General features: G+C 66.6%; 1 pseudogene; it reads right to left on the bottom strand.

Moving 5' to 3' along the window:
- Positions 1-6,237: 6,237 nt before the first annotated feature.
- LOC148590080 (phosphofurin acidic cluster sorting protein 1-like) lies at positions 6,238-16,058 on the bottom strand (annotated as a pseudogene).
- Between the last annotated feature and the right edge of the window lie 2,040 nt (positions 16,059-18,098).

Below are 18,098 nucleotides of genomic sequence, written 5' to 3'. Positions count from 1 at the left end.
GCCCAGGCGTCCGGGAAGGGGCCCTGGAGTCCAGGAAGGGGCCCTGGCATCTGGGAAGGGGCTCCAATATCCAAGAAGGGCCCAGGCGTCCGGGAGCGGCTCCCTGGGATCCCCCCTTCCCGGGACACCCACCCAGGGATCCCCCTCTGGGGTCCCGGGTACCCGGCGCAGCCACCCAATGGGTCCCAGTGTCCGGCAAGGGGCCCCGGCGTCCGGGAGGGGGTCCTGGTGTCCCCACCGTGTCCCCAAGGTCCCTGTGGTCCTGTCCCAGGAGGTGCCATGGTTGTGCCCATGTCCCCATGGTGTCCCCAAGGTCCCTGTGGCCGCAGTCCTGTCCCAGGAGGTGCCATGGCCATGGTTGTGCCCAATGTCCCCACCATGTCCCCAAGGTCCCTGTGGCCGCGCTCCTGTCCCAGGAGGTCCCTATGGAGACCCAAGGCCACCCTGTTTGCGTGTGCAACACGTGTGCAAGCGGTGCACAACGCGGGTGCAACGCGTGTGCAAAGGGGGTGCAATACACGTGCAAGAAGCATGGACGATGTGCGCACGTGCAGGAGGGCATGCAAAGTGCATGGGCACACGTGTGCTTGTGCAAGAGGCGTGCAATGCAGGTCCCCGTGCAGTGCACATGCAACACGTGCAAGGGCAAAGCAAAAGCACGTGTGTGCACTGAGTGTGTAAAACAGCCCTGCGAGGCATGTGTGTGATGCCACGCGGCGTGTGCAACGCGTGTGCGACGCGTGTGCAACACGTGTGCATCGGGGGCACTGCACTTGACAAGAGGTGCAATGCGTGTGCAGTGCACGTCTGATGCAGAAACAGTATGGGAGAAATGCGTGTGCAATGCTTGTGCACTCCATGCAAGTGCAATGTGTGTGCGCTCAATGCGTGTGCAATGCATGGGCAACACGTGTGCACTCAGTGCATGTGCAAGGCATGTGTGCTCAATGCATGTGCAATGCGTGTGCACTCAGTGAGTGTGCAATGCTTGTACAATGCATGTGCAATGCGTGGGCAACGCGTGTGCACTCAATGCATGTGCAATGCATGTGCAATGCGTGTGCAATGCATGTGAAATGTATGTGCAAAGCATGTGCAATACATGTGCAATGCGTGGGCAACGCGTGTGCGCTCAATGCATGTGCAATGCATGTACAATGCATGTGCAATGTGTGTACAATGCATGTGCAATGCGTTTGCAATACGTGTGCAATATGTGGGCTACACGTGTGCACTCAATGCAAGTGCAATGCATGTGTGCTCAGTGCATGTGCAATGCTTGTACAATGAGTGTGCAATGCGTGGGAAATGCGTGTGTACTCAATGCATGTGCAATGTGTGTGTAATGTGTGTGCAATGCATGTGCAATCTGTGTGCAACGCGTGTGTGCTCAATGCACATGTAATGTGTGTGCATGTGCAACTCACATGCAATATGTGTGCAATGCTTGTGCGATGAGTGTGCAATGCATGTGCAACATGTGTGCAATGTGTGGGCAACGCGTGTGTGCTCAATGCACGTGCAATGTGTGTGCAATGCCTGTGCAACACATGTGCAATGTGTGTGCAACGCATGTGCAACGTATGCAATGCATGTGCAACGCGCGTGTGCACAATGCGTGTGCAGTGTGTGCATGTGCAACTCACATCCAATGCGTGTGCAATGCATGTGCCATGTGTGTGCTCAATGCATGTGCAATGAGTGTACAATGCATGTGCAATGCCTGTGCAATACGTGTGCAATATGTGGGCTACGCGTGTGCGCTCAATACATGTGCAATGCTTGTACCATGCGTGTGCAATGTGTGGGCAACACGTGTGTACTCAATGCATGTGCAATGAGTGTGCAATGCATGTGCAATGTGTGTGTAATGTGTGTGCAATGCATGTGCAACGCGCGTGCAATGTTTGTGCAATGCATGTGCAATCCGTGTGCAACGCGTGTGTGCTCAATGCATGTGCAATGTGTGTGCATGTGCAGCTCACATGCAATGTGTGTGCAACGCATGTGCAATGCGTGTGCAATGCATGTGCAATGTGTGTGCAATGCGTGTCTGCTCAATGCGTGTGCAGTGTGCAATGCGTGTGCAACGTGTGTGCAACCTGTGTGCAATGCATGCACATGTGCGATGTGTGCAATGTGTGTCCAATGTATTGCAACGCGTGTGCAATGTGTGTGCAATGCATGTGCAATCCGTGTGCAACGCGTGTGTGCTCAATGCACGTGCAATGTGTGTGCACGTGCAACTCACACGCAATGTGTGTGCAACGCGTGTGCAATGCGTGTGCAACGCATGTGCAATGTGTGTGCAATGCATGTGCAATCCGTGTGCGCTCAATGCATGTGCAATGTGTGTGCACGTGCAACTCACACGCAATGTGTGTGCAATGCATGTGCAATGTGTGTGCAATGCGTGTGTCTGCTCAATGCATGTGCAACACGTGTGCAATGTGTGCAATGCATTGCAACGCGTGTGCGATGTGTGCAATGTGTGTGCAATGCATTGCAACGTGTGTGCAACGCGTGTGCAACGCATGTGCGATGTGTGCAATGTGTGTGCAATGCATTGCAACGCGTGTGCAATGCGTGTGCAACGCGTGTGCGATGTGTGCAATGTGTGTGCAATGCATTGCAACGTGTGTGCAATGTGTGTGCAACGCGTGTGCAATGTGTGTGCAATGCATGTGCAACGCATGTGCGATGTGTGCAATGTGAGTGCATGTGCATTGCAACGCGTGTGCAATGCGTGTGCAACGCGTGCGCAACGCGTGTGCGATGTGTGCAATGTGTGCGCAATGCATTGCAACGTGTGTGCAATGTGTGTGCAACGCGTGTGCAATGTGTGTGCAATGCTTGTGCAACGCATGTGCGATGTGTGCAATGTGAGTGCATGTGCATTGCAACGCGTGTGCAACGCGCGTGCAACGCGTGTGCGATGCGTGCAATGTGTGTGCAATGCATTGCAACGCGTGTGCAATGCGTGTGCAACGCGTGTGCAACGCATGCGCGATGTGTGCAATGTGTGTGCAATGCATTGCAACGCGTGTGCAATGCGTGTGCAACGCATGTGCGATGTGCAATGTGTGTGCAATGCATTGCAACGCGTGTGCAACGCGTGTGCAACGCGTGTGCAACGCATGTGCGATGTGCAATGTGTGTGCAATGCATTGCAACGCGTGTGCAACGCGTGTGCAATGCATGTGCAACGCATGTGCGATGTGTGCAATGTGTGTGCAATGCATTGCAACGCGTGTGCAATGCGTGTGCAACGTGTGTGCAACACGTGTGCGATGTGTGCAATGTGTGTGTAATGCATTGCAACGCGTGTGCAATGTGTGTGCAACGCGTGTGCAATGTGTGTGCAATGCATGTGCAACGCATGTGCGATGTGTGCAATGTGTGTGCAATGCATTGCAACGCGTGTGCAATGCGTGTGCAACGCGTGTGCAATGTGTGTGCAATGCATGTGCAACGCGTGCGATGTGTGCAATGTGTGTGCAGTGCATTGCAACGCGTGTGCAATGTGTGTGCAATGTGTGTGCAACGCGTGTGCGATGTGTGCAATGTGTGTGCAATGCATTGCAATGCGTGTGCAATGCGTGTGCAACGTGTGTGCAACACGTGTGCAATGTGTGTGCAGTGCATTGCAACGCGTGTGCAATGTGTGTGCAACGCGTGTGCAATGTGTGTGCAATGCATGTGCAACGCGTGTGCGATGTGTGCAATGTGTGTGCAATGCATTGCAACGCGTGTGCAATGCATTGCAACGCGTGTGCAATGTGTGTGCAACGCGTGTGCAACGCGTGTGCGATGTGTGCAATGTGTGTGCAATGCATTGCAACGCGTGTGCGATGTGTGTGCAATGCATGTGCAACGTGTGTGCGATGTGTGCAATGCATTGCAATGCGTGTGCAATGCGTGTGCAATGCGTGTGCAACGCATGTGCGATGTGTGCAATGTGTGTGCAATGCATTGCAACGCATGTGCAACGCGTGTGCAACGCATGTGTGCTCAATGCGTGTGCAATGCGTGTGCAACGCATGTGCGATGTGTGCAATGTGTGTGCAATGCATTGCAACGCGTGTGCAATGTGTGCAACGCGTGTGCAATGTGTGTGCAATGCATGTGCAACGCATGTGCGATGTGTGCAATGTGTGTGCAATGTGTGCAATGTGTGTGCAATGCATTGCAACGCGCGTGCAACGCGTGTGCCATGTGTGCAATGTGTGTGCAATGCATTGCAATGCGTGTGCAATGCGTGTGCAACGCGTGTGCAACGCGTGTGCAATCCACGATGCGCAGCCCACACGCGTGCCCCCCCGCCACGCGCACCCCACGCGTGTGCGTGTGCGGAACACGCGTGTGCGGCACCCGCCGGGCTCTGCTGTGACCCATCGAGTTTATTGGCTGCCGCGGCCCAAAGCGGGTGGCCTGGGGGGGGGGCGGGGGGCACCCATGGGTGCTGGCGGGGGCCCGTGGGGCCCGGGCGTCCCCCAGCGCCCGTGCGGTGCCCCCCCCTTGCGGATGTGCACGCGGGGGCTGTGATAGCGGAGCGGGGGCACCCACGGGTGCTGGCGGTGCGCCCGTGGGTGCAGCGTCACCCATGGGTGCTGGCAGTGTGTCCATGGGTGCGCTGTCACCCATGGGTGCTGGCAGTGCACCAACGCCTGCAGTGTCATCCATGGGCGCTGGCGATGCACCCACAGCTGTGGTGGCACCCACGGGTGCTGGCGGTGCGTCCAGGGGTGCAGCGTCACCCATGGGTGCTGGCAGTGCATCCAGAGGTGCAGAGGCACCCATGGGTGCTGGTGATGCACCCGTAGCTGCGGAGGCACCCACAGGCGCTGGCAGTGCGCCCATAGGTGCAGCATCACCCATGGGTGCTGGCGGTGTGTCCATGGGTGCAGCATCACTCATGGGTGCTGGTGGTGCTTCCAGAGGTGCAGCGTCACCCGTGGGTGCTGGCGCTGCACCCACAGCTGTGGAGGCACCCACGGGTGCTGGCGGTACGCCCATAGGTGCAGCATCACCCATGGGTGCTGGCAGTGTGCCCATGGGTGCGCTGTCACCCATGGGTGCTGGCAGCGCACCAACGCCTGCAGTGTCATCCATGGGCGCTGGCGATGCACCCACAGCTGCAGCGGCACCCACGGGTGCTGGCGATGCGTCCAGAGGTGCAGCGTCACCCATGGGTGCTGGCGGTGTGTCCATGGGTGCAGCGTCACCCACGGGTGCTGGCGGTGCGTGCAGGGGTGCAGCATCACTCATGGGTGCTGGTGGTGCTTCCAGAGGTGCAGCGTCACCCACGGGTGCTGGTGTGCCCATGGGTGCAGCGCCGCCCATGGGTGCTGGCAGTGTGCCCACGGGTGCAGCGTCACCCATGGGTGCTGGCGATGCACCCACAGCTGCGTTGGCACCCATGGGTGTTGGCGGTGCGCCCATGGGTGCAGCATCACCCGTGGGTGCTGGCGGTGCATCCAGGGGTGCAGCGTCACCCATGGGTGCTGGCGATGCACCCACAGCTGCGTTGGCACCCATGGGTGTTGGCGGTGCGCCCATGGGTGCAGCATCACCCATGGGTGCTGGCGGTGTGTCCAGGGGTGCAGCGTCACCCACGGGTGCTGGCGCTGCACCCATAGCTGTGGCGGCACCCACGGGTGCTGGCGGTGCGTCCAGAGGTGCAGCATCACCCATGGGTGCTGGTGATGCACCCACAGCTGCGTTGGCACCCACGGGTGCTGGCGATGCACCCAGGGGTGAAGGTGATGTGCCCAGGGGTGCAGCGTCACCCATGGGTGCTGGTGATGCACCCACAGCTGCGGTGGCACCCACGGGTGCTGGCGGTGCGCCCATGGGTGCAGCATCACCCGTGGGTGCTGGCGGTGCATCCAGGAGTGCAGCATCACCCATGGGTGCTGGCGATGCACCTGTAGCTGCGGTGGCACCCACGGGTGCTGGCGGTGCGCCCATGGGTGCAGCATAACCCATGGGTGCTGGCAGTGCGCCCATGGGTGCAGCATCACCCGTGGGTGCTGGCGATGCACCTGTAGCTGCGGTGGCACCCACGGGTGCTGGTGGTGCGCCCATGGGTGCAGCATCACCCGTGGGTGCTGGCGGTGCATCCAGGAGTGCAGCATCACCCACGGGTGCTGGTCCTGCACCCACGGGCGCAAGCGGGGGCCGCGCAGGCAGGCGGTGCCCCCGCGGAGGCCGGGCGGGGGGCACCCATGGGTGCCCTCAGGGGGGCTTGCCCCCGAAGAGCCCCACGGGCAGGTACTTGACGTGGGTCGGCCACTGGGCCGCCAGCTGGAAGAACTTGACGTCGTCCCACTCCACCCCGTCCACGGTCACTGCCGGCGGCACCCGCGTCAGCACCCATGGGTGCCCCCGGGCCCACCCCCTGCGCCCATGGGTGACCCCTCCGGACTGCGCCCCTGGGTGCCGCTGACCGCAGAGTGCCCCCCCCCACCAACCCCCAGAAGTTCCCTGGGTTCCCCAGAGCCCTGCACCCTTGGGTGCCCCCCACCCTTGGGTGCCCCCCACCCTTGGGTGCTCCCCCCCCCCTTGGGTGCCCCCCACCCTTGGGTGCTCCCCCCCCCCTTGGATGCCGCCCCTCCTTGGGTGCTCCCCTCCTTGGGTGCCGCCACCCATGGGTGTTCTCTCCTTGGATGCCGCCCCCCTCCCTGGGTGCCGCCACCCTTGGGTGCTCCCGCCTTGGGTGCTCCTCTCTTTGGGTGCTCCCCTCCTTGGGTGCTCCCCTCCTTGGGTGCTGCTCCCTTGGGTGCCGCCACCCTTGGGTGCTCCCCCTCCTTGGCTGCTCCCCACCTTGGGTGCCACCACCCTTGGGTGCTGCCACCCTTGGGTGCTCCCCCCGTGGGTGCTCCCCTCCTTGGGTGCTGCACCCTTGGGTGCTCCCCATCCCGTGGGTGCTCCCCCCCCCTTGGATGCCACCACCCTTGGGTGCCGCCACCCTTGGGTGCCCCCACCCTTGGATGCCCCCCCCGCATTGGGTGCCCCCACCCTTGGGTGCTCCCCCTCTTGGGTGCCCCCCACCTTGGATGCCACCCCTCCTTGGCTGCCCCCCCGCCTTGGGTGCTCCCCATCCCGTGGGTGCTCCCCCCGTTGGATGCCCCCCCCGCTTTGGGTGCCCCCACCCTTGGGTGCTCCCTTCCTTGGATGCCCCCCCGCATTGGGTGCCCCCCCACATTGGGTGCCGCCACCCTTGGGTGCTCCCTTCCTTGGATGCGCCCCCGCATTGGGTGCCCGTGGGTGCTCCCCCCCACCTTGGATGCCACCACCCTTGGGTGCCGCCACCCTTGGGTGCTCCCCATCCCGTGGGTGCTCCCCCCGCCCCTTGGATGCCACCACCCTTGGGTGCCGCCACCCTTGGGTGCTCCCTCCTTGGGTGCTCCCCCCATTGGATGCCCTTCCTCCTTGGGTGCTCCCTGCCTTGAGTGCCCCCACCCTTGGGTGCTCCCCACTGTGGGTGCTCCCCACCCTTGGGTGCTCCCCTCCTTGGGCACTCCCTCCCCTTGGGCGCTCCCTCCCCTTGGACGCCCCCCCGCATTGGGTGCCCCCCCACCCATGGGTGCCCCCCCACCCATGGGTGCCCCCCACCCTTGGGTGCTCACCCCGCAGCAGGGTGGGCGGCTGCCGCGCGGAGCAGATGAGCCGGCTGATCCCCTCCACCACTTGGCTCTTGGAGTCCGGCTGCGGCTCCCGCGGGCGCTTGCTCAGGAACAGGGCGGGCCCTGCGGCACCCATGGGTGCTGCTCGCGCCCGCCCCGCCGTGGGTGCCCCCCTTGGGTGCCCCCCCCCACACACCCCACTTGGGGTCTCCCCAGATGTCCGCCCTCCGCCGCATCCCCCGCGCCCACCCTTGGGTGCCCCCTCCCAGCGCCCACCCTTGGGTGCCCCCCCTCCCAGCGCCCACCCTTGGGTGCCCACACTGGGAACAGCACCCTGGGCGGGGGGGGTCCCCAGGGACCCCGAATTCCCCAGACACCCCCCAGCTTGGGCGCCCTTGGGTACCTCCCTATCCACCCACCCATGGGTGTTCCCAAGACGCCACCCTTGGGTGCCAGCCCCTCCATAGGTGCTCCCAGGGCCTCGCGTTGCCCCCCTAGGGATGCTCCTAGCACCCCTGGGTGCCCAGGACCCTGCGCTGCCCCTCCACGGGCGCTCCCAGCACCCACGGGTGCTCCCAGGGTGCCCCCCACGCCCGGGCGTTCCCACCACCCATAGGTGCCCAGGACCCCACACTACTCCTCCACAGGCGCTCCCAGCACCCATGGGTACCCAGGACCCCACAATGCCTCTCCACGGACTCTCCCAGCACCCACGGGTGCCCAGGACCCCATGCAGCCCCCCCCAGGGACGCTCCCAGCACCCACGGGTGCCCAGTCCAACCTGCCGCCCCCCGCACGTGGGAGCACCCATGGGTGCCCAGGACCCCACACTACCCCTCCATGGACTCTCCCAGCACCCATGGGTGCCCAGAACCCCACACTATCCCTCCCTGGACTCTCCCAGCACCCATGCGTGCCCAGGGCCCCATGCAGCCCCCCCAGGGACGCTCCCAGCACCCATGGGTGCCCAGTCCAACCCGCTGCCCCCTGCGCGCAGGAGCACCCATGGGTGCCCAGGACCCCACACTACCCCTCCACGGGCACTCCCAGCACCCATGGGTACCCAGGACCCTGCGCTGCCCCTCCACGGATTCTCCCAGCACCCATGGGTGCCCAGTACCCCATGCAGCCCCCCCCAGGGACGCTCCCAGCACCCATGGGTGCCCAGGACCCCGCGCAGCCCCTCCAGGGATGCTCCCATCACCCATGGGTGCCCAGGACCCTGCACTACCCCTCCGGGGATGCTCCCAGTACCCATGGGTGCCCAGGACCCCACGATGCCTCTCCACGGACTCTCCCAGCACCCATGGGTGCCCAGGACCCCACACTACCCCTCCACGGGCACTCCCAGCACCCATGGGTGCCCAGGACCCCATGCAGCCCCCCCCAGGGATGCTCCCAGCACCCATGGGTGCCCAGTCCAACCCGCCGCCCCCCGCGCGTGGGAGCACCCATGGGTGCCCAGGACCCCACACTACCCCTCCATGGACTCTCCCAGCACCCATGGGTGCCCAGTCCAACCCGCCGCCCCCCGCGCGTGGGAGCACCCATGGGTGCCCAGGACCCCACACTACTCCTCCACGGGCGCTCCCAGCACCCATGGGTGCCCAGTCCAACCCGCCGCCCCCTGCGCGCAGGAGCACCCATGGGTGCCCAGGACCCCACACTACCCCTCCACGGGCGCTCCCAGCACCCATGGGTACCCAGGACCCCGTGCTGCCCCTCCACGGATTCTCCCAGCACCCATGGGTGCCCAGGACCCCACGATGCCTCTCCACGGACTCTCCCAGCACCCATGGGTACCCAGGACCCTGCACTACCCCTCCAGGGATGCTCCCAGCACCCACGGGTGCCCAGGACCCCACGATGCCTCTCCACGGACTCTCCCAGCACCCACGGGTGCCCAGTCCAACCCGCTGCCCCCCGCGCGTGGGAGCACCCATGGGTGCCCAGGACCCCACACTATCCCTCCATGGACTCTCCCAGCACCCATGGGTGCCCAGTACCCCACGTAGCCCCTCCAGGGATGCTCCCAGCACCCATGGGTGCCCAGGACCCCACGCAGCCCCTCCAGGGAAGCTCCCAGCACCCATGGGTGCCCAGGACCCCACGTAGCCCCTCCAGGGATGCTCCCAGCACCCACGGGTGCCCAGGACCCCATGCAGCCCCTCCATGGGCGCTCCCACCACCCATGGGTGCCCAGGACCCTGCGCAGCCCCTCCATGGGCGCTCCCACCACCCATGGGTGTCCAGGACACCACGTAGCCCCCCCAGGGATGCTCCCATCACCCACGGGTGCCCAGTCCAACCCGCCGCCCCCCCGCGCGCGGGAGCACCCATGGGTGCCCAGGACCCCACACTATCCCTCCACGGACTCTCCCAGCACCCACGTGTGCCCAGTCCAACCCGCCGCCCCCGCGCATGGGAGCACCCATGGGTGCCCAGGACCCCACACTACCCCTCCACAGACTCTCCCAGCACCCACGGGTGCCCAGGACCCCATGCAGCCCCCCCCAGGGACGCTCCCAGCACCCATGGGTGCCCAGTCCAACCCGCCGCCCCCTGCGCGCAGGAGCACCCATGGGTGCCCAGGACCCCACACTACCCCTCCACGGACTCTCCCAGCACCCATGGGTGCCCAGGACCCCGCGCAGCCCCTCCACGGGCACTCCCAGCACCCATGGGTGCCCAGGACCCCGCGCTGCCCCTCCACGGATTCTCCCAGCACCCATGGGTGCCCAGGACCCCACACTACCCCTCCGGGGATGCTCCCAGCACCCATGGGTGCCCAGGAGCCCAGGATGCCTCTCCACGGACTCTCCCAGCACCCACGTGTGCCCAGTCCAACCCGCCGCCCCCCGCGCGCGGGAGCACCCATGGGTGCCCAGGACCCCACACTACCCCTCCACGGACTCTCCCAGCACCCATGGGTGCCCAGGACCCCACGATGCCTCTCCACGGACTCTCCCAGCACCCATGGGTACCCAGGACCCCGCACTGCCCCCCCAGGGATGCTCCCAGCACCCATGGGTGCCCAGGACCCTGCGCAGCCCCTCCATGGATGCTCCCAGCACCCATGGGTGCCCAGGACCCTGCGCAGCCCCTCCATGGGTGCTCCCACCACCCACGGGTGCCCAGGACCCCATGCAGTCCCTCCACCATCGGTCCCAGCACCCACGTGTGCCCAGTTCAACCCGCCGCCCCCTGCGCGAGGCAGCACCCATGGGTGCCCAGGACCCCACACTACCCCTCCACGGGCGCTCCCAGCACCCATGGGTGCCCAGGACCCCATGCAGCCCCCCCCAGGGACGCTCCCATCACCCATGGGTGCCCAGTCCAACCCGCCGCCCCCCTGCGCGCAGGAGCACCCATGGGTGCCCAGGACCCCACACTACCCCTTCACGGACTCTCCCAGCACCCATGGGTGCCCAGAACCCCACACTATCCCTCCATGGACTCTCCCAGCACCCATGGGTGCCCAGTACCCCATGCAGCCCCCCCCAGGGATGCTCCCAGCACCCATGGGTGCCCAGGACCCCACACTACCCCTTCACGGACTCTCCCAGCACCCATGGGTGCCCAGAACCCCACACTATCCCTCCTTGGACTCTCCCAGCAGCCATGGGTGCCCAGTACCCCACGTAGCCCCTCCAGGGATGCTCCCAGCACCCATGGGTGCCCAGGACCCCACACTACCCCTCCACGGACTCTCCCAGCACCCATGGGTGCCCAGGACCCCATGCAGCCCCCCCCAGGGACGCTCCCAGCACCCATGGGTGCCCAGTCCAACCCGCCGCCCCCCTGCGCGCGGGAGCACCCATGGGTGCCCAGGACCCCACACTACCCCTTCACGGACTCTCCCAGCACCCATGGGTGCCCAGAACCCCACACTATCCCTCCATGGACTCTCCCAGCACCCATGGGTGCCCAGTACCCCACGTAGCCCCTCCAGGGATGCTCCCAGCACCCATGGGTGCCCAGGACCCTGCGCAGCTCCTCCACGGGCGCTCCCAGCACCCATGGGTGCCCAGGACCCCACACTACCCCTCCGGGGATGCTCCCAGCACCCATGGGTGCCCAGGATCCCGCAATGCCCCTCCACCATCACTCCCACCACCCACAGGTGCCCAGTCCAACCCGCCGCCCCCCCGCGCGCGGCAGCACCCATGGGTGCCCCCGCACCCTTCTTGTTCTTCTCGCGGGTGACCACGGTGAGGGCCATGGTGGCGCCGGGGGCCTCGCCGGGGCCCGGCAGCCGCGTCACGGCCAGCGAGCGGAAGGTCCCGCGCAGGGACGTCTTGGTGGCATCGCGGGGCACCCGCTCGCGGGGGGCGCCCGTCGCGGCGCCCGCCCCGGCGCCCGCCGCCACCCAGAAGTCGACCTGGAGGCCCAGGGCGTCCCCGGCACCGCTGCGGGACGGGGAAGGGTGTCGGGGGGCGCCCATGGGTGCAGCACCCATGGGAGACGGTACCCATGGGATCCAGCACCCATGGACACAGCACCCACGGGATCCAGCACCCATGGGAGCCGGTACCCATGGGAGACGGTACCCATGGGATCCAGAACCCATGGACACAGCACCCACGGGATCCAGCACCCATGGGAGACGGTACCCACGGGATCCAGCACCCATGGGATCCAGAACCCATGGGAGCCGGTACCCACGGGATCCAGGACCCAGGGAATCCAGAACCCATGGGAGCCGGTACCCATGGGATCCAGCACCCAGGGGATCCAGCACCCATGGGATCCAGAACCCATGGGAGTCGGTACCCATGGGATCCGGCACCCAGGGGATCCCGAACCCATGGACCCAGAACCCATGGGATCCAGGACCCAGGGGATCCAGCACCCAGGGGATTCAGCACCCATGGACACAGCACCCATGGGATACAGAACCCATGAGATCCCACCCACTGACCCAGAACCCATGGAACCCAGCACCCATGGAACCCAGCACCCATGGACCCAGAACCCTGGGGATCCAGCACCCATGGGATCCAGCACCCAGGGGATCCCGAACCCATGGACCCAGAACCCACGGGATCCAGAACCCATGGGAGCCGGTACCCATGGGATCCAGCACCCAGGGGATCCAGCACCCATGGGATCCAGAACCCGATGGCTCAGAACCCACAGGATCCAGCACCCATGAGACCCAGAACCCATGGACCCAGCACCCATGGGATCCAGCACCCATGGGATCCAGAACCCATGGACACAGCATTGTGGACCCAGCACCCACAGACATGGGACCCAGCACCCAGGGGATCCAGAACCCAGGGGATCCAGCACCCACGGGATCCAGCACCCATGGGATTCAGCACCCAGGGGACCCAGCACCCATGGGATCCAGCACCCAGGGGATCCAGAACCCAGGGGACCCAGAACGCGTGGACCCAGCACCCATGGGATCACACCCACTGACCCAGCACCCATGGGACCCAGCCCCCAGGGGACCCAGCCCCCATGGATCCAGCACCCATGGGATCCCACCCACTGATCCAGCACCCACGGGATCCAGCACCCAGGGACCCCAGCACCCAGGGGACCCAGCATCGTGGATCCAGCACCCATGAGATCGCACCCATGGAACCCAGCACCCATGGGACCCAGCACCCATGGGACCAGCACCCATGGACCCAGCACCCAGGGGATCCAGCACCCAGGGGATCCAGCACCCATGGGAGCTGGTACCCATGGGATCCAGCACCCACGGGATCCAGAACCCACGGACCCAGCACCCACGGGATCCAGCACCCATGGACACAGCACCCACAGGATCCAGCACCCAGGGGATCCAGAACCCATGGGATTCAGCATCCAGGGGATCCAGCACCCAAGGGATCCAGTACCCAGGGAATCCAGCATCGTGGACCCAGCACCCATGGGACCCAGGGGATCCAGCACCCAGGGGCCCCAGCATCGGGGACCCAGCACCCATGGGATCCAGCACCCATGAGATCCAGAACCCAGGGGACCCAGAACCCGTGGACCCAGCACCCATGGGATCACACCCACTGACCCAGCACCCATGGGATCCAGCACCCATGGGATTCAGCACCCATGGACCCAGCACCCAGGGGATCCAGCACCCATGGGATCCCACCCACTGATCCAGCACCCACGGGATCCAGCACCCAGGGACCCCAGCACCCAGGGGACCCAGAATCGTGGATCCAGCACCCATGAGATCGCACCCACTGACCCAGCACCCACGGGACCCAGCACCCATGGGACCAGCACCCATGGACCCAGCACCCATGGGACCCAGCACCCCATGGGCCCCAGCACCCACGGGACCCATGGGCCCCAGCACCCATGGATCCAGCACCCACGGGACCCATGGGACCCAGCATCCATGGGACCCAGCACCCACGGGACCCAGCACCCATGGGACCCATGGGCCCCAGCACCCATGGATCCAGCACCCACGGGACCCATGGGACCCAGCACCCATGGGACCCAGCACCCATGGACCCAGCACCCACGGGACCCATGGGATCCAGCACCCATGGGACCCAGCACCCACGGGACCCCATGCCGGGCGCTCACCCCGTGCCGGTGGCCGCCATGGAGGGCGAGGACGGGGGGGTGGCACCGGCGTCACGCAGCACCCCGGGGGCCCCCGGGGGGGGACGTGGAGGGCACGGCCAGGCTCAGCGCGGGGCCCTCGTCCCCCGTCACCTGCGGCCACCCGCGTCAGAGGGGCACCCCGGGGTGCCACCCCTTGGCTGTGACACCCCAGGGTGCCACCCATTGGCTGTGATACTCCAGGGTGCCACCTCCTGGCTGTGACACCCCTGGGTGCCACCACGGGGCGGGTATGGGAATGGGGGGGGGAGCACCCTTGGGTGCCCTACCTGCTGCTGGGGGGGGGTCCTCCACCAGCCCCACTTTGACCACCTGCCAAGAGGGCGGTGGCCAAGTGTCACCCTGGGCCACCCCTGGTGTCACCCTGGGCCACCCCCGGTGTCACCCCGGGACATGTCCCCACCGCTGGTGCCACCCCCACGCTGGGACACTCACCCCTTTCCTGATGCCGGTGACACCCCCAGTGTCACCGATGACACCCCTGTCCCATGCCACGTGGCCAGGGCCACCCCCAGTGCCACCTGTGGGTGTCACAGCTCGGTGACACCCGCCCCCCCCCCCCGGTGCCCTGGCAGTGTCACCGGTGTCACTCACCCCCACGAAGGGCACGAACTTCTGGTAGGAGCCCTCGTCCTGGCTGCCGGGGGGGACACGGGGACCGGTGACCACGGGGATGGCACCGTGTCCCCGTGCCGCTGTCCCCATGGTCAATGTCCCCAGTGTCCCCATGTCCATGAGGCCAATGTCCCCATACCCACATCTCCGCACCGCCATCCCTGCGCCAATGTCCCCACGCCCGTGTCCCCATCCTGATGTGCCCGTGTCCCCACGCCGATGTCCCCATGCTCAATGTCCCCAATGTCCCCATGTCCATGACGCCAATGTCCCCATGCCCACATCGCCACACCGCCGTCCCTATGCCAATGTCCCCATGCCCGTGTCCCCATCCTGATGTGCCCGTGTCCCCACCCCGATGTCCCCATGCTCAATGTCCCCAATGTCCCCACGTCCATGACGTCAATGTCCCCATACCCACATCGCCACACCGCTGTCCCTGCGCCAATGTCCCCATGCCCGTGTCCCCACCCTGATGTGCCCGTGTCCCCACCCAGATGTCCCCATGCTCAATGTCCCCAATGTCCCCACGTCCATGACGCCAATGTCCCCATACCCACGCCCACATCACGGTCCCTATGCCAATGTCCCCATGCCCGTGTGCCCACCCCGATGTGCCCGTGTCCCCACCCCGATGTCCCCATGCCCCCCAACCCCCAAACCCCAGCAATGTCCCCATGCCCTCGACAAGGTCCCATGTCCCCGATGTCCCCATGTCCATGACGCCAATGTCCCCATACCCACATCGCCACACCGCTGTCCCTACGCCAATGTCCCCATGCCCGTGTCCCCACCCTGATGTGCCCGTGTCCCCACCCCGATGTCCCCATGCTCAATGTCCCCAATGTCCCCACGTCCATGACGTCAATGTCCCCATACCCATGCCCACATTGCCGTCCCTATGCCAATGTCCCCATGCCCGTGTCCCCACCCCGATGTCCCCACGCCCCCCAGCCCCCCAGCAATGTCCCCATGCCCTCAACGAGGTCCCGTGTCCCCGATGTCCCCGATGTCCCCGATGTCCCCGATGTCCCCGAGGTCCCCGATTGTCCCCAAGGTCCCCAATGTCCCCAAGGTTCCCCCGCTCACAACTTGTGCTTGCAGGTGAGCATGGCCTCGGCCACCGGCAGCTGGTGGGTGACGCTGGCGCCCGCCACGTAGGACATGATCCGCGCCACCACGTTGAAGGGCTCTGCGGGGGGGGGACAGCACCCATGGGTGCTGGGGGGGGGGACCCGAGGAGCCCCCCCCCCCCCGCTGTGGCCGTGGAGTGACAGGGCCTGGCTCGGGATGGGGGCACCCATGGGTGCTACCAGGGCCCACGGGTGCTCAGGACCCCGCGTTGCCCCTCCATGGGCGCTCCCAGCACCCACGGGTGCTCCCGGGGTGCTCCCCGTCCCCAGGTGCTCCCAGCACCCGTGGGTGCTCCCCGGACGCCCCCCCACCCCCGGGCGCTCCCAGCACCCATGGGTGCTCCCGGGTTCCCCCCATCCCGGGGCGCTCCCAGCACCCACGGGCGCTCCCCAGGCGCTCCCCAGCACCCACGGGTGCTCCCCAGGTGCTCCCAGCACCCATGGGTGCTCCCGGGTTCCCCCCATCCCCAGGTACTCCCAGCACCCACGGGTGCTCCCCGGGTGCTCCCCAGCACCCATAGGTGCTCCTTGGGCACTCCCAGCACCCCCGGGCGCTCCCCAGGCGCTCCCCAGCACCCAAGGGTGCTCCCCAGGCGCCCCCCACCCCCGGGCACTCCCAGCACCCATGGGTGCCCAGGGCCCCACGCTGCCCCTCCATGGGCGCTCCCAGCACCCATGAGTGCTCCCGGGTTCCCCCCACTCCCAGGCGCTCCCAGCACCCATGGGTGCTCCCCGGGCACCCCCCACCCCCAGGGACTCCCCAGCACCTATGGGCACTCCCCAGGCGCTCCCCAGCACCCATGGGTGCTCCCGGGCACCCCTCACTCCCAGGTGCTCCCCAGCACCCACGGGCGCTCCCCCAGCACCCGTGGGTGCTCCCCAGGCGCTCCCCAGCACCCATGGGTGCTCCCGGGTTCCCCTCACTCCCAGGCGCTCCCAGCACCCACGGGCGCTCCCCAGGCCCTCCCCAGCACCCATGGGTGCTCCCGGGTGCCCCCCACTCTCAGGCGCTCCCAGCACCCACAGGCGCCCCCCAAGCCCGGGCGCTCCCAGCACCCATGGGTGCTCCCGAGTTCCCCCCCACCCCCGGGCGCTCCCAGCACCCATGAGTGCTCCCCGGGCACCCCTCACTCCCAGGTGCTCCCCAGCACCCACGGGCGCTCCCCAGCACCCATGGGTGCTCCCGGGTTCCCCTCACTCCCAGGCGCTCCCAGCACCCACGGGCGCTCCCCGGGCGCTCCCCAGCACCCATGGGTGCTCCGGGTTCCCCTCACTCCCAGGCGCTCCCCAGCACCCACGGGCGCTCCCCGGGTGCTCCCCAGCACCCATGGGTGCTCTGGGGTTCCCCTCACTCCCAGGCGCTCCCCAGCACCCACGGGCGCTCCCCGGGGACTCCCCAGCACCCATGGGTGCTCCCGGGTTCCCCTCACTCCCAGGCGCTCCCCAGCACCCATGGGTGCTCCCGGGTTCCCCCCACTCCCGGGCGCTCCCCAGCACCCACGGGCGCCCCCCACCCTCGAGCGCTCCCAGCACCCATGGGTGCTCCCGGGTTCCCCCCCACTCCCGGGCGCTCCCAGCACCCACGGGCGCCCCCCAAGCCCGGGCGCTCCCCAGCACCCACGGGTGCCCCCCCACACCTGGGCGCTCCCCAGCACCCATGGGTGCTCCCGGGCACCCCCCACCCCCGGGCGCTCCCCAGCACCCATGGGTGCTCCGGGGTTCCCCTCACTCCCAGGCGCTCCCCAGCACCCATGGGTGCTCCCGGGTTCCCCCCACTCCCGGGCGCTCCAAGCACCCACGGGCGCCCCCCACCCTCGGGCGCTCCCAGCACCCATGGGTGCTCCCGGGTTCCCCCCACTCCCGGGCGCTCCCAGCACCCACGGGCGCCCCCCCAAGCCCGGGCGCTCCCCAGCACCCACGGGTGCCCCCCACACCTGGGCGCTCCCCAGCACCCATGGGTGCTCCCGGGCACCCCCCCACCCCCGGGCGCTCCCCAGCACCCATGGGTGCTCCGGGGGTTCCCCTCACTCCCAGGCGCTCCCCAGCACCCATGGGTGCTCCCGGGTTCCCCCCACTCCCGGGCGCTCCAAGCACCCACGGGCGCCCCCCACCCTCGGGCGCTCCCAGC

The sequence above is a fragment of the Tinamus guttatus genome, unplaced genomic scaffold (assembly GCF_059628265.1).
Source record: "Tinamus guttatus ecotype Peru unplaced genomic scaffold, ASM5962826v1 Tinamus_guttatus_pri_ptg001764l, whole genome shotgun sequence".
Lineage (NCBI taxonomy): Eukaryota > Metazoa > Chordata > Aves > Tinamiformes > Tinamidae > Tinamus > Tinamus guttatus.
Note: the sequence above shows the minus strand (reverse complement) of the source record. Positions and strands in the feature narration are given on the sequence as shown.